The following is a 16,576-nucleotide window of genomic DNA, read 5'->3' as shown; positions in this document are numbered from 1 at the left end:
GCGGGCGGCGCCCCCGCCGCTTCCTCGCTCCGCAGCTCCGGCGGAGCCGGGCCGTGGCCGTGGCACTGAGCCGCGGGTGGGCGGCTGGCGGGGGGGAAGGCGGGGGGGCGACAAGTGCTGTGAGCCCGGGTGTTGCGGGTGATGGAGGGGGATGCCGGGGGTGGGAAGCGGGGGGAGCTTTGGAGGCTGTGGAGGTATGGAGAAACAGTGTTCTGCGGAGACACCTTCGTTCCTGCGTGGACTCGGATTTAAAAAGCAGAGGGAGAGCAGCGGAGGAGCCGTCTCGGTCCGCCCTGCTGCGGGGGACCGAAGCGGAGTGTCCCTTCGGTGTGCTTTATTCCAGTTTTTACAATTTACTTCTCCCTACCCCCCCCTTTTTTTTTTATTTAAAAAGAAAAAAGGCAACACCTTCTCATTCCACCTAGAATTGATAGCATTTCTTGGTGTGCAGTCTGTTGTAAGTATGGCACGGGAAAAGCCCTGGAAAGGATATTTTTAAAAACAAAAACTGCAAACACTCTGAGCAGAAGTGTACAAAACAGAGGGTGTTATTGCAGAGGAATAACTCGTGTTTTCTCACAGTAACATCTTCAGTGATATTTGTTGCAGACTCTCACGGGGCTAATTCTAGAGATCAAGTGTGTGGATGTGCATTAGTTACTCATTTTTGCAGTAGTGTATATATTGTTCAGAATGTAGTGTATTATTAACTTATTGTATTCAGTCACAGCTGCGCTTCTCTCCTCATGCAGCAATACAGTAGACACACACCTGGTCATCTTTCTGTTTGTCGTTAAATCAGAAATTAGAGTGAAGCAATTAAAAAAAAAAAACTGTAGCGCACCCCTTGAGTTGGATCCCATTTTAAAAATGCTTTAATCAAGTGTTTACTGATAGGAAAAAAGAAGTTATTTATCAGGTAAAGAGGTGCTTAACTTAAATCTGAAAGACTCTTAGCTGTAGCATAGACTTGGTTGCTTACATCAGTGGGGAACAGAATCAATATAAGGACATTTGGTAAGATTTATCTAAATACCAGAGTTTATTTAAAGATGCTAATTTAAATATTGAGATTAGAGTAGATTGCAATTGAGATGTTTTGTGGCTCTAAGCGATAAATATAAGTATTACTGAAAGTTATTCAGACAGCCTGAAATGTTTAAATAGGAATGTGGTGACTTTCATCTCCACCACATCTCAGGCTTGCGTTACCAGAATTGCTGCTTGCCGTGTTAATTCAGGACGTTAGCATATTTCAGTAATTATAAAGGATTGACAAACAAGACAGCTTGCAATGTTTCGGAGGAGTAATTTCTAAAATTGCCAATAAACTTTAGTGGTACTTTCATTAAATATATGAAAGTAACTGCTGAAACTCACTCTAATGTATAAAGCAGTCAGAGATACCCCCCCACACAAGTTTTTTGGAGACAAGTTCTCCGAGTATGGTCAAGCATTGCTTTCATTTCCACAGGCCAGTTCGTGGTCTCCCAGTGCTGATGCATCTGCACAGCACAGTGCAGCACCCTGCAGATACATAAACTGGGGGGCTCTGCAGCCCCTTTTTATGGAGGTGGTGTTTCATGCAGCGCAGCAGCGCTGCTCCCAGAGAGCGCTTGGGTGTCTGTGCCACTCTGGGTGTGTTGGGGAGATGTACGGAGCCTGATTCTGCACATTTTTATGAACTGAGGTAGCATGTGTGTGTAGTACTGTGTGTGACCTCTTGTGCCTGTTACTAGCAGGGAAAATTCAAATAAATCTTTGATGGCAATTCCCCTATTTCTGGGTTGGTACCTTTCTTTCCCATGATCTGGGCGCTGAAGAAGTGTTACATATATTGGTCCTTTTAGGGTATAGCTTTCACTCACGGGGTCTCTTTCCCTTGACTATATATATGTTGCTGTCAATGAGTATATAAACTAGAGGTAGGCCTTGCTCCTATGGAATGAAGCTTCCTTTCCCTGTAGAAATTGTTTCTTTTCGTCAAAGTTTGTATTTATCTTGCGCTAGTAATGGGAGTACCGAGCTGAATAAATATAACTTTGTGTATCTTACTTGAAATACCAGATTTCCACGGACAAAAAAAAGCTATGAATATTTGTCATTGAGAAAGCAATGTGGGCAGAGATGCTTTGATTTTTATGGTTTTGGTCTGATTTTTTAAAAAAAAATGTTTTATCAGACACAACAGCACTTGCAGTCAACCCAGTTGAAGCTCTTACAAGCTTAAGGAAGGTGTCAAAACATTTTCAAAGCCTTCTAAATAAATAAAAATCATATGAATAACAAGAAGAGGGGATATTGTTGGTGAGAAAAGGAAAATAAGAGGTACCAGCAGTGCAATAATGAGTCCAATTAGTCCACATGGGAGTCCCTAAACGATGGGTTCGCTTAAGGGTCGGGTTCCTTTTAACTAAAAAGATCTTCCTTATTTTTTCACCAAGTATTTATCTGATGAAAAGACAAATCTTTGCCCCAGCGGAGTTGGGATGGTAGTTGGGGGAAGAGGGCAGTGTGAGGAAAGCAGGCAGAGAGGTGGCGTGGCTGCCACTACAGTTGTGGCGAAGGGGAAAGGCTGACGCAACGAGATACTAGCTTGGCAGGAACAGATTTATGTCAGGACTTGAAGGAACAGTTTGTGCTCAAATTGTTTATCACAAGGGAAATCTTTATTGTATATGATTCCCAGTTTAAGTTCATTGTATGAGGTGGGTGTTTGTATACACATCATTTTAATTTGTGAGGGAATTAACAAGCATCCTCTTACCAAAGAGCTGGTTCTCAATGTATGAGAAACAATTTCTCCCAGTAAAGTGTAAAGGCTGTTTCCTCACAGAGGTGGATGTTGTATGTATCACATTTACTGCAGATTATGAAATGAAATTACATTGAAGTGTGGTATTTTATTAACCTTTAGAAAACAGGTATTCTACTGAAAAGAAAGTCATCACTAGAAGCTTTGTTTTTTTATTAATTAATATAAACTTCAGAAGTGCTTTGTAGTCGCAGGGTGGTTTGCAGTAGGATGAGACTTAATGCCTTACATAAACAAGGTAATGTTTTTAACTGTTTGCTGAGCATCTCAGAGGTACAGTGTCATGATGTAAGGGACAATTAAAACCATTTTTACTGAAGGAATAATTGCTGGGAAACACCTTTGCCCAATATTCTCCTTCAAGCAGTGGTAGTCACTGATGCATGAGATACATGTATTAAATGTGTGGATGCACACGCACAGGCACTCGGTTCACAGTAAATTTTCAGGTGTGATGTTGTCCCACTTTATTTGTTATCCACGTAGTCAGCAGCTGAAGGATTACGGCAGTAATCGAGCATTTAGGAGCTTTAAAGCTCCATTGGTCATACTATTCATACTTATCATGCTAATAACATTTATGTTTGTCTTTTTTTTTGACTTTCCAAAAAAATCCACTGACCATGATGCTAACATCTGTATCTTCTAAATCATGCTCAGTTTTATAACTTTGAATTACTAAGATACTCCTATTTGTAGTGATACAGTCTGCAACATCATCTTTTGTCCTGCTACGTGTCCAAACTAGTGGTTATGTTTTGTGGAAGGGATCCACTGGATCGGGATCCTGGTCATGTAGGGGGGAAGGTCATACAGGGCTGCACAGAAGATGCTGGAGATGTGGTGGAGCCAACGAACTCTGCTTGGGGAACACTGATGGGAGGATATGGAGCTCTGGTAGACTTGGCAGAAAATTTTAGGCTTTCTGCGTTAAGAGAGTAAACACAACACCCGTTCTTCTGGTGTGGATGGAGTTGTGCTTTCCTGTCTCTCCTTTTCCGTAGCCATTTATAGAGAGACAGCATTAGGGTATCACAGTGCTAGACCTGCTAGGCCTGTACTTGGGGTGGGTGCATAACGTGGGAAACTGAGCTCAGAATGTGCAAAGAGAAGATGCTTCACCGGCTTTACACTCATTAAGGCAGAAGATTTCTGTCTCTGATCACTTAATAAGCTTACTGCTCATAATCCTAGAACAAAGATGATATTTGAAGACGTAAATATGAATAATCAGTTGCATTTGAGTACCATTTAAACACTGGTCAATAATAGGGATGGAGATGATTAACATTTAGAAATTTAAAAGCTGTTTAAATGCTGTCATAAATCCATTACAGTCATGAAACTCTGTTCATAAATAGTCAGTCCAAACATAAAGTAATATTTCAGATGCTCTACAGAGTAATTTTGTGCAATACAGGTTTGTCAACAGCTCTGAGGGGCAGTTGGAAAGAGCTAGGTCATTAACAACAACCGTCATGTTGCATCATTCAAGCGCTTAAATTGAGTTTAAAGTTTTACTGCCTCAAGAGAAAATGAGATTTGTAAAACTTGGCCCTTCAGCAGGAGAAAAATCAAATCCTGACCTGTTATCAGGAGCTGTTCCAGTGCTGTGCTCACTGGCTTTTGGCTTGCACCCTAGGTTGTCATGGCACTTTGGTCCTGATACAGTCACTCAGTACTCCACCTTTTGCAGTGTTGCTGGTTCAGATCTGGCCAGCCTAGACTTTGAGGAGAACAGAGGTATTTTTGCCTCTTTTTCTCCAGGTAGAAACACCCAGTGGCTGTTTCTAGCCTCGAAAATCTGCTGTGCCTATAAAATGCTGGGTTTGTTCAAATCCCAGTGGGCTGGCTCCATATTCCAGTAGATGTCTAGGATGCATTGATGGTACCATGTAGATAGAAACCCTGCTTGTGCTACTGTCATCAGATGTCTGTGTGCCTGACCAATACACAACAGCTATGGGTTTTAATCAGGCTGTGGTTCACTTCTGTAAACTTATTGACATAATCAAACAACTCTTTTTGTACTTGCTGAAGTTTGGGGGTCAGGTAGTGATAGTCTGACCATGAAAGAGAGCCTGTGGTCCAGGAGAAAGACTGAAAGAACCAACTAATTTTATTTTCAGCTGTCTCGGTGGAATAAGCGTGCTTGTCAGTTTTTGCTTCACTTCACAAACTACGTGCCTTATTCCCAGCTGCTCAAAAAATCTTCAGCTAGCAGCCCAATTTCTGCTATATTTCACTTTTTTTTTTTTTTGCCTGCCTTTTTCACACACACATAGGAATGTCTGTCAGTATTACCTTGAGAATGAATTGGTGCAGCACACTCTCCTTTACTGCATGACTGCAAATATTCTTTGAATTTGGTACCAAATGCTTATTAAATTTTCTCAAGAACTGTATTATGAACCTACTTTGGTTTATATTGAGTGATGCCTTGTATACTGGTTTTATCCAAGAAAAGGCTTGAACTGTTTGGTGTTTTGACTAGTGGCTTTATGTGGTGTTGTAAAAAAGTGAGTGAAAAGAAAGCAGCATTCCTTCTAGATGGTGGTTCTTGTCCCTTGCGTCGCATGAGTTTAAGAGGACTGATGGTGATTACATTTGGGACCAGGTTTTATCTGTTCTGCCTAGACTAAGGAAGGTCTAGAATGAGGATTGAGAACAGAAAAGCTATTCCATGAAATTAACTGCTCTATCTTGGCTTTGACTACTTTTATAGCTGAGCCTAGTAAAGTATGACTGGGGAACAATATGGAACTTCTGCTTACAAATAAACCTCCAAGAAAACCATCATTTTTGTAATGACTGTGACAGTTTGAATTTGGGCACAGAGCATCTCTAAGGTCTAAGTCGGATGTTAAGTAAAGAGGAGAGAATACAGGGTGGTCAGGACTCCCCGAGCAGAATCACAGAATCCTCATGGTTGGAAGGGACCTTTGAGATCGAGTACAACCATACACACACACACACAAAAAAAAAAAAACCAACCAACAATCCTGAACGCTAGAACGTGCCCTGAAATGCCACGTCTACATGTTTTTTAAATGCCTCCACGGATGGTGACTCCACCACCTCCCTGGGCAGGCTGTTCCAGTGCCTGACCACTCTCTTAGTACAGTAATTCTTCCTAATACCTAATCTGAACCTCCCCTGCTGCAACTTCAGACCATTTCCTCGGGTCCTGGCTCCTCTGGCAGGACTCTGTGCTTCACAGCATGTGTAGATCAAGCCCAGTGAGCTGTCCTTATGCTGGGGCTTTCGTCTTCCAGGTCAAGTCCTGGCTTTTGTTGGGAATGTACTAGGGCCATTCTTGCTGCACTGGGTTGAGCCACAGGAAGGAATGATTTGCAGCAGGAAGCCCTGCTCTTTTTTCTTGAATCCGTTCGCCCTTTTTGGCTCATCTGCACATGTAACTGAAACACACGCAGCTAAAACTTTTCTGACTGGACTTGTGCTTTTTCCATAAGCTGGCCACCGCCAGCCTGCTGGTCCGGCACACGCGGATGAACTGTTCCTACTCATGGCGGCAACGTTACTGCAACAGCATCACGGAGAGAGTGTGTGAGGCAGCACCTGGGGCTCTTCAGCTGTGATTTCTGACCTTTGGAGAGCAGCAGTGGGTCTCTGGGTCTGCACGTGCTGGGTGGGTGGTGGTAGCGGACGCTGCACCGCACCGGAGAGAGGCTTGTTACGTGATACGGGCGCTGCTGGCCTCCTGTACGCCGGCCAGATGGGCTCCGCAGGACAGCGTGTACGGCACGGAGGGACTGCAGCCTGGGACAGGGAGAAAACGTCCCCTCCGCCTCCCTGCCACGAGGGCTATTTTTGTGGGACCGTGTGATGAGCTCTGGTATCTTCTGCCGCTAAGGTACATTTCATAAGTGCCTATCAGTTCAGAATCCATTTCAGAAAAAGCAGTCGCTGTTGTAAAGCAGTCTGTGTCTCATTGCTGCTGGTTCTTAGGTGTTTTGCTTGAATAGCTAATTTCATTGGAATAATAGGTCGCTTTGAGAGAATGAATTTCTTTGATTGCACTGGGTCCAGACATGCTTTTATCAGTGGCATGTAATTTATCCACCACAAGGCGCACACAAGCGTGTTAACTACGGGGGATACTCCTTGATCGTTCCTAAGGCTTTGGCTGACCACAGGGATGCCGAGAGAGATGCTAATGGAGGGTCATGTTCACCTGATTCAGTAGTGTGAGTGGCCTGCCTGACTCGCATCGGGGCAAGGATGCTTGCATGAAGATGCTTTATACATCATTGATTTTTCAGGCTTATTGTGTTTAACTGTGTAGAGCCTGCCTCCAGCTTGTGGCATATATGAATGCACTTAATGCCATGAGAGGAAAAAGTAATGCTGTTTGCTGTTGTACCCGTGGATTTGTTGTAGCCTGTTCTATTGCTTTTTTCCAATTATAGAAAAGTTCATGTTTTATTAAAGTAATCAAAAGTATTGTGAAAATCATTGCAGGTCCCTTTTCCTCTCCCATTCTGCTGCTGCAGGCAGAAGGCTCTCTGTGTAAGAGCCCAAGGGAGCTTTATGGGTCCAATGGGAATAAAAAGTCCATCCATCAAAAAGAACACAGGATTTTTGAAGAGAGACTTCTCCTGACTAATTGTTCACATTGTCATTGAACAATATAGGAGAAGTTTTCATGCAGAAGCTTCTGTGGTCACAGTCATACAGAGTCATGTAGAATCATAGTTTTGTGTGCCGAGGTATGAATTTCAGATATAGTTCTTTTTTCAAAGAATTTTGGCCTATCATTTCCATGTTATTTGAAGCCTAAGGAACCTCAGAGTTTGGTTAACCACAGGAGATCTCAGAGTAGAAGAGGGAAGAAGTTTTCCACAGTGGGTGAACATGTTCTACAGGTATTTCAGTTTGCTAAATCATGCAGAAAAGGAGAGGAGGTCTTACAGTGTGAGGAATCAAGAGCCAGGGACTGAATACAGATTGTAGATAATTTCTGAAACAAAATGCAGTATACTTAAGGAGAAAGACAGGACATGAAGGCCTGGGGAACAGTTGGGTTATATTGGAAAGACTGAGGTGATAGGCTCTGAACTGTTTGGTTCCACTGACACAAGGAGAAAACTGAACGTTATGTGGCCAGCAATCAAAAGGACAAGTTTAAGACTAAGTAAAATGGGAAGTTTAAGAATGTTTGAGATGGCTGGACTAAAACCCAGTAAAAAACCCGTAGCCTTCAAAGTGATTTAAAAATTCAAATGTAACTTGAATTGCACCCAGAAGTGTATTTTCATACTGATTTTCTTAAAGATTTTATTTTTCTGTTACTGTAAAGATTATACCACTTTATGGGTAGAGCTTTGGTAGGAGGAGAAATGTTTTTGGTAGTGTAGGACTCATTTTGCCAGAGGCTTGTGTTGCTATGCTTTCCAAATGGTTTATTGGCTGTAGTGTTTTGTTGAGTGTAGTATTGCATTGAGCCTGTCAATGCAACACCTCGTAAAAAAAATACAGGGAACAGAAAGAGGGTATTTTTGCATCAAACAGCTGATGTCTTTCACCAACTCATTTTACATGTAAGTAGTTGGTACACATACTGTTTGTTTATATTGCAGTTTTTGTTTTATTTACTGATACTAATGTGAAAAAAAATGTAATATGTCAATAAAAATGTCTGGCAGCATTTGTTGTTCGGGCTGAAACAGAAAAGGTATCTATCACTAGTTATTTATTTGTCTGGATTATTTAAACTGATTTTTAAAGGTTCCTTCCAAGGAGCCTGAGCTGACAAGATCAGGTAATCCTGTTCGTGTGAGGCAAAAGTGTGCCCTTATGGGCAAAAGAAGAGTCATCCCTCCTACCCTCTACATCTCAGACACCAGATATCATGAAAACTGGCACGAGAAGTACATTTGTCCCATTCAGATATTGAGCAGTACTGCAGAGCAGCGACCTCAGCTGTCGCTTCTGGATCCTCAGGTCACACAGCTCTCTGTTCTTAGAGCTTTTCACTTGCCCTGTTGAGGGTGTCCGGGTTCCCCTGCCCCTGGAGCCACATGCCAATAACCTTTGCTCAACTGAGAGCAAGAGTTAAATAGGCTTAGGCATGTAATATTTTTTTCATTTAATTTTGAACCCTTAAACACTTGAAAGCAGGGGACAAACCTTTTTAGAAATTTCTTGTGTTTATATTGCAGTATATATGAACTCCTTGGTGTTGTCATTTTTCATAGGGTGGCTGGGTTGAAAGCCTCTGTGACCTACTGGGGTGACATTCATTAGAGTTATTGACTCTTACTCTGTGGAAAAGTTACCATGAGCCAGCCGGGCAGCTGGGGAGCAGAGTAAGGGGCAGAGAGAGAGGGGAGGGAGGAACGCTCAAACTCTGCTGTGTCAGTGTCAATACTGGCCATGAGGGAGGAGGCGGCAGATTACTTCCAAAGGCTTCTTTATTTTCTTCTGACTGTTTTTAAGTAGTCATATTAAATAATTGACAAAGCCAAATACCAGAATGGTGATGCACAGGTTACTGGACGTATCGTCTAATTTCAGCAGATCTTCAACGGAGCAATCCATAAAGAAGGAAAATGCATCCAGATTATTGAACGGTGTTTTTCTTTATTGTATACAGTCCATGTTGAGCCTCTCTAATAGACATGTTATCTCTAATAGACCTAGCGGAGTTACTTCCTTTGCTTTATTCCAGCTCTTCTGACTGAAAACTGGCTTTCAGTTTTGGGTAGGATTTTCTGAATTGTGTGGCTTAGGGAAAGTATGGAAGGACTGACAACAGCTTCTTTTACAGGACGAATGAGCAATCTTTATCTCTTGCCACGTCAAAGTGCTTTGGCAGGGTGGCCCTGGTGGGCACCAGCAAAACCCTGTGTTTGTGGTGTTGCTTTGTGTCCTAGTAGACTGGTATTTTCCAGATGCCCTGATTACTCCCTACCTTAACAATATGGATAGGTGCTCTTAAAAAATGTTATTAATGTTGCCGGTCAGAAGCAGAGCAGTTGTTCACAACGAGCTGTGGCTTGTGGAGCCCTTCCAGACAACGCAGATTGAAGCCAGCTCGGGGAAAGTGCTGAGCTGTGCTTGGCTGGAGGAGACGGCAGCCGGGGCTTCATTTGCCCATTCGGCAGCCTGTGAGCCCCGCTGCCTGTGTGCCATCCCCCCCTTCCTCTCCGGCCCCTCTCCCTGGGTGGCTGCTGAGCAGAAACTGAAGTCTTTCTGAGTGTGTGCTGATGTATGTGAGCTCAGCAATGGGTTTTCTCTGACACTGGTACGGGAGAGGCAGCAGATGATAAAGCCCACGTGTTGAGTGTCCCTAAGAGAACAATGCTGCAAAAGCTGGTGGAAGCATGGCACCAGTGGAGGTAGAAACTAGCTGATAGAGACCAGGAGGAAGCCTGAACAGGCAACCGTATTCATTATGGCAGTTACTGGACAGAAGTAAAGCAACTTCTGGGGTAAGATGAGTGTTAATCTATATTTTGTTCTGTTTGTGCAGTTCATAACGCAGCTGGCTGGTAATGATTTGTGGGTGCTATAATCACACAATACAGGAGGAATTGAGACACTTGAAAAGCAACAACAAAGAAGCACAGAAAGCACATTGAACAGGCTAGCATTGGTTCTTTACTTAGCATAAGCTTTCTGGGATGCATTAAGAGACTGATACATGAAGAGTTGACAGTAATTATAACACAGTACATCAAGGATGGGGCGGTGCGTATTTCTAAGTGAACAGCACGAACCTTTTTGGATGTTCTACATTATAAATAGTTGCTTACCAGCAGCTCTGGCTTTGGGCCTTGACTTTTGACCCCTACTGCTCTTACTATTCATTCCTTTGTCTTTGTCTTAGCAGAGCACTTCAGTTAGTACAGAAAAGGACTAATGCCATTTATTTTGTTGCTTTGTCATTCAAAACAGTAAAAACAAACAGAACCCTCGACTTTTTTTTTGCAGACCTATGTGTGTCTGGCAGGTGAGGGACGATGCTTTCAAAACCATCCTGGTGACTCCTTTCTGAGGCAGGACATGGGACCTTACTGGGCTGTAGGTAGGGAACTTTCTGCAGATGGCATTAAAAACTTTGGGTGTATTTTATGTAGTATTAGTATTTGTGGCCGTTGTTTGGCTCAAAGATGTATCCATGGTCATTAAATGCTGGGTGCTTTTCTTCCCCTTATTACCAGCAAATCACTGTGTGGAACACAGTTATTTAATTGTAATAAATTTAAGCAAATGTTGAAATGGTAAAGAAGTGCCACAATTATCATGGATCAAGAAGACCCACAACAGTAATGTTTCATCTTCAGCTGTTAATACAGTCGGGCATTGAGTAGTTGTGAAGGAAATTCAAAACAATCTCTCCAAGTTTTGCCAAGATTACTCAGAGGAATCACTTGTTGCCAGATGCTGATGCTGAATGAGACAGAACAGCAGCCACCACTGGGGGGATTAGTTTTCTGAAATTACTTAAGGTCAATTATCAGCCCAGTTGTAGGGGCTTATTAATACCCTGTGGACTGCCCTACAGTTTGAATGACAAGCAAGCAGGTAGAAAAGATATGTATGAGGAATGTGTTTCTCACCTATCCTGTTAGCTCTGGGAATGCATACAGCATCTCTTGTTTGGGAGTTTAACGTAGCTGTGAAAGAGGGATTGTAGCAGAGAGTGTAGGATGGGAGTGAAAGATTTGGTCTGCATTTCCCAAGCAGTAGCTCCTGGAAGCGATAGGCAGCTTGTGGCTAGGAACAGGGCCATATCCCCAGCCGTGACTGCGAGGCAGGCTCTGCAGTGAGCTCAGAAAGACCTCAGCCAGACATGAGCGTTCAGAGCCTGCGCTCATGGCACTGGTTTCCAAACCATAGCAGAACCACTACAGCTGTTCTGTTATTTTAATGTGGTTTTTTTCTCTTAGAACAGGGGAATACTTGAGTGTTTGGGTGTTGTTTTGAATGTATTGTACTCTTAGTTTTTGTACAGTCTTGGAATTAGTAATAAGCCAGGTGCTGCTTGTATTTCACGGATGATGTATCCAACCCAAGAGTCCAGGGAACCTACAAACAGACTATTCCTGTTCCTTAAGCCGCTCTCTTTGGCAGTAGCCTCAGCTGAAAGGTTTACATTTGAATTAAAGGTTCATGGCCGAGTATGAAGTCGGGCCATTAAAGCTGTCAGTTCATCAGACCCCCTTGAGGAGCTCGTTAATAAAGAAGTGAAAATCCAGCACTATGCTGACTAAATATTCGTAATTGCTTCAATGGTAGGTGCTGCTGGGAGGAATCTAGCATCCTTTCTGGAGTCTGATTTGTTGATTATTGTATGACCCAGTTGGCAGCAAGCCTGTCTTGTGAGGCACAGGACAGTAATATCCTGCACAGCTACTTTGCTAAGTAATTGGAATACAGTGCCAGCATTATTTGGGGCAGATATGTATTTGATAACCTAATGCTGCCAAGTTGCATGATAAAAAGAACAACTTCTTGCCATCATAAATTTTTTCTGCATTGTTCATCAGTGTCCTGAGCCTAAGGAACTCTGCTTCTGGTAAGATTTAAGGGAGAGTTTCTCATCAAGGTGTCAATAAGCAGGCCTGTCACTGGTATGAAGTTTTCCATACCATAGTAAAAATCTAGACATTTGCTCAAAATTCAGTATCCATTCAGAAAATTCAGATTGTGGGATCAAATTTATTTAAAAGTTATTTTCATAAATAAAAAAAAACCAAACCCTTAACCTGTAAGTATCCTCTTACATATTCTTAATTTCTACCTGACACATGATGACCTATCTGCAGGAAATGAGTGCTTCTTCACCAATCTCAGAATGGCTAAAAGTTTCCTCTTTAGGGGAAAAAAAAAAACAAAGATAATCAGGCCCCAAATGCAAACCAGCCTCTTTGTGGAGGTTTACCTGCAAGGCCCTCTGATATGCTGGTTCTTCCTCTGCAAAGTTAATGTAGGCACCTGGTGTGGTTGTTCTGATCTTCTTTCCTCTGTTTGAATTTCTCTGTTGTGTGATCTCTGAAAAGTAGATTGGCACATGTTCTCTTATTTTTCAAATTAGTCATGCCAGCTATGCATAAAAGAGCTGGAGCAAAAGCATTCCATATCCGTTGTTAAGTGTTTTATTTTCCAGACTAAAAACTGAATACTTGCAGCTCACATCTCATTATATGCTTGTCATTCCTAATTACTTTCTGGCATGTTCCTAGGTTTTTTGTAGACAGGAAAATATATTTGATTTTTTTTTTTTTAAACACACAGCTGAAATGCCTTCATAACTAGGCTAACAAAAAAAAAATAAAAATCATGAGGTGGAAAATATTGGGAGAAATAAATGTGTGGATATATTAACTTGTTCCTTTCTGAAAGAATAGCTTACTTTGTCTGTTATTATTGCTAACCGTTTTGTCCTTAAAAATGACAATGTTACATTTCATAACTGGAAACTAGTCATCAAGCATATTTGGTTATTTTCAGAGTGTGTAAGTGTATGATTTTTCCCTGCAGGTATTCTATCGACTGTGGCATGTCCTACCAAAGGAAAATGTGGTGTTTGCACACCAGATATTATACACACGAATTCATACACACAGATTTACAGAGAAGCAGATTTGTAGTTTTGACCCTTGAAATACACTACCAGTGAGCTACAGTAACTCTCCTGAGGCTGGTGGTAAATAGAAACTGCATCAGTGAAAAAATGAGTTTCCCAGCTGGCATTCCTTTTTTTTTTTTTTTTTTTTAATTGGGATTTTGTTCTCTCTTAACTGTCAAGAGACAACTTGACTACCCTGGCAATGTGCTGGAGTACCAGAAGCCTGTTATCTCCCAAAAGAGCTGCGGTTCCCGAGTCTGAAGCTCAATCTTCAGAGTCCCTGCAATTAAGAGTGACACAGCTTTGTGGGGCACGTGTCCATGCACAGGCTGCTTAGGGTATAGATTCAGAGGTGAAATATGTTTGAAGGCTGTGGCTGGGAACTGAAGGCAAATATATCCTTATGGGAAATTGATTAGTTGAGGAGGCTCCCACTTCTCTGCCGTGGTGGCTGCAGCCTGTGCCATGGTGTAGGGTGCCTGAGCTGCATCCCTGGCTGGCAGCAGGTTTTCCACTGGTGCCACAGCTGCCTGGTAGCAGGAGAGGTTGGGAGCCCGTGGCAGTGGGCTACCTTGGGCTACCAGTGGGCAGTGGGCTACCATCAGGAAGGGCTAGTCAGCTCCTTTTGGTAGCAGCCCACAGGTTTTGGCCAGGCACGAAGCTGCTCCCAGCCTTGTTGAAGGGATGGGGCTGGAGGCAGCCGCGGGCATAGGGAGAACGTTGGGATCTGCTCTCAGGCACCTGCAAGGTGGCCCATGTTCATTGTGTGACCCAAAGCCTTCTGTATCCAGAGTGAAGGGATCCGAGAGCTCCACAGCCAGGGCATTGCAATCAAAGACAGACCTTCGTGGGGCCCAGGTGGGCAGGATTTAGCTGCAGCAGCAGCAGATGGGAAAGGTGACCTCATGGTGGTGGCCAAACTGTCTGGGTGATATTGTAAGTTTGTTAAAGTTCCTTAAATGTGCTCACCTGATGCAATACTAAGTATCTGCACTAGATACCTGAATTTTTCACCTTCCTAAAGACTCTACTGACTTTGATAAGCCTAACATTCAGCTACCTCAGTTTGCTGTCTGCTCTTCAATGGTATGTGCGGAATTTCCCTGGTATGTGCTGGCTGCTGAGATAAACAGGAGCGGAGACTCTTGCCTCAGGTGACGATAATTTATGGCTAATACAGTAGCCATAGTTTGCAATTCAGTCAACTATGCTCAACAAATATGAAGATACCTGCCCTGGAGGACTGGCAGGCGGCACTGGGGAATGGCAGGACAATTTATGGTGCCAAGCAAAACAGATGCAGTTGCATGTGGCTGTGCTGCACGCTGATCACGTGCTTTTAACATGTTTTTTTTTGTTGGCTGTATGCCCCCTGCAATCTGACACTCCCCAACATTGGTTGCTTCTTTGTGCCTTGTTATAAAATAGCTGAATATTTTCTGAAATCTGATGTTCTAAGGGAATTTTGAATGTAGCCTGATGAGGTATGACAGTGAAGGAATCCTTGAATGTTTAATCTAGAGCCAAGATAATTACTCGCTTCTGTGCAATAAAGTATGTAAGCTTTTCATTATAAGCTTGTCTCTGACTGGATGAAATAAAGTAATAATTTTTATATGAAAACAAATTTTTCAAGAAACCAAGCTAGTTAGTAATTTTGGGTTGAATCAGACTAACGGTTTCATCTCTTAGAAGTAGCTGTGACTATATAAGTTATAAATGCTGGACTGGTTAAGCACTTCTTAAATTAAAATCAATTTTTCAGTCTGAAGCATGATTTTAATGAGTTGAAAACAGCTAAAAAGAGGAAATTTTAACTAAATTCAAATAATAAGTTCAAATATTTAAGTGTATTCAAATAAATGAAAATACTTTTTATTTTGTATTGCATAAAAGAATAGAAGTAGACAAGAAATAAAAATTTAAGTCTTCCTATAGAATTATATATCAGTATGATTGGAGCCAGCTGAATTTTTTTTCATTGCACCAAGAGGATCTGTTACTGAATTGTCTTTTGCTGTTAGGCTAACTGCTGTCAGTTTTCTTTTATGGAGAAGCCAGTGGGTTTATGATGTTCATGAAGATATTAAAATGCCTTGAAACACAGAATTTTAATAAAGGATTATTTACTGATGTCAGCTATTGATTGTGCAGGATAAAAATCTTGGATAACGATTACAGTAGACATAATGCTTCTGGTACCATGGTAGGTACTGAGTGGACACACCTGCCTGTCCTTGAAGAACGTCTGGCGTGGATGGGAAAGCTGTCACCTCTTGTGTGGACTGGACAGCACAACCCCAGAGCACTGCCCAGTGAGCTCCACAGTGTCTGCGGAGGCTCTGCAGCACTGCAGGGCTGTTTTGGGTTTCTTAATTACCTAGATGGAAAATTATTTAAAAAAAAACCCAACCCCTTCTTCACTGTAGTCGGTACTCATGATAGCCCAGCAGCTGTGGTGAGCCGAGCACTGCTTCCTCTGCAGCCGCCTCTCCAGGCTGCAAGGCTTTGGGCTTGCCTCCCTCCTCCTGCTCCCCACAATGTCTCACCTCTCTTCTGTAAGCCAGATGCTGCTCTCTAAACCTTTCCCCACTGGTCATATCTTCGTTGGCCCTCTTCTGCGCACTCTTTGGTTTGGCAACAGCATTGGAAAGTGGTGTTTGGTCACAGCCAGGAGCGGGGCAGCTAATCACCCCTCTTGCATGTGCTCCTCCTGTTAATGCACTGCAGAATTCCTGGTGCCTTTGAGAACAATGGCATTTTGTCATTGACTCACATTCAGGTAATGGCTTACCCCAAACACTTTTTTTTTTTAACTGCTATCTGGCCTGTTACTCCTTACTTGCATTGGTCAGTGTTAGAGTATGACGCTCTGACATTTAATCTTGTCATAAAACAATGAGAAAACTGTGTTGAATCATGGGAAATCCCTGGATGAAAACTTTTTTTTTTGTTTGCAGTTAATTGTTTGTGAGGTTTTTTGTTTAAAAGCTGCCCAAAATAGATGTATGTTAGAAGAAGCTTCAGATTGAAAAATACCGAAATACACAAAATCCATCTTTATTTCCAGGTTAGGGATGGCGTAACAGGCTTCACTGTCCATCTGGACAGGTCCCATGGCTGGATTAGGGTGACATGGGTGCCCTGCAGCTGGCACTGTCCTT

At 42.6% G+C, this 16,576-nt stretch overlaps 1 protein-coding gene across 3 annotated transcripts in view; it reads left to right on the top strand.

Annotated features, from left to right (window-relative positions):
- GHR (growth hormone receptor) overlaps positions 1-16,576 on the top strand; it is a 166,241-nt gene that overhangs the window by 36,444 nt on the left and 113,221 nt on the right. The window lies entirely within an intron of this gene.

The sequence above is a fragment of the Calidris pugnax genome, unplaced genomic scaffold, assembly GCF_001431845.1.
Source record: "Calidris pugnax isolate Ruff unplaced genomic scaffold, ASM143184v1 scaffold273, whole genome shotgun sequence".
Classification (NCBI taxonomy): Eukaryota; Metazoa; Chordata; class Aves; order Charadriiformes; family Scolopacidae; genus Calidris; species Calidris pugnax.
This window is presented reverse-complemented; position numbering and strand designations above follow the sequence as displayed.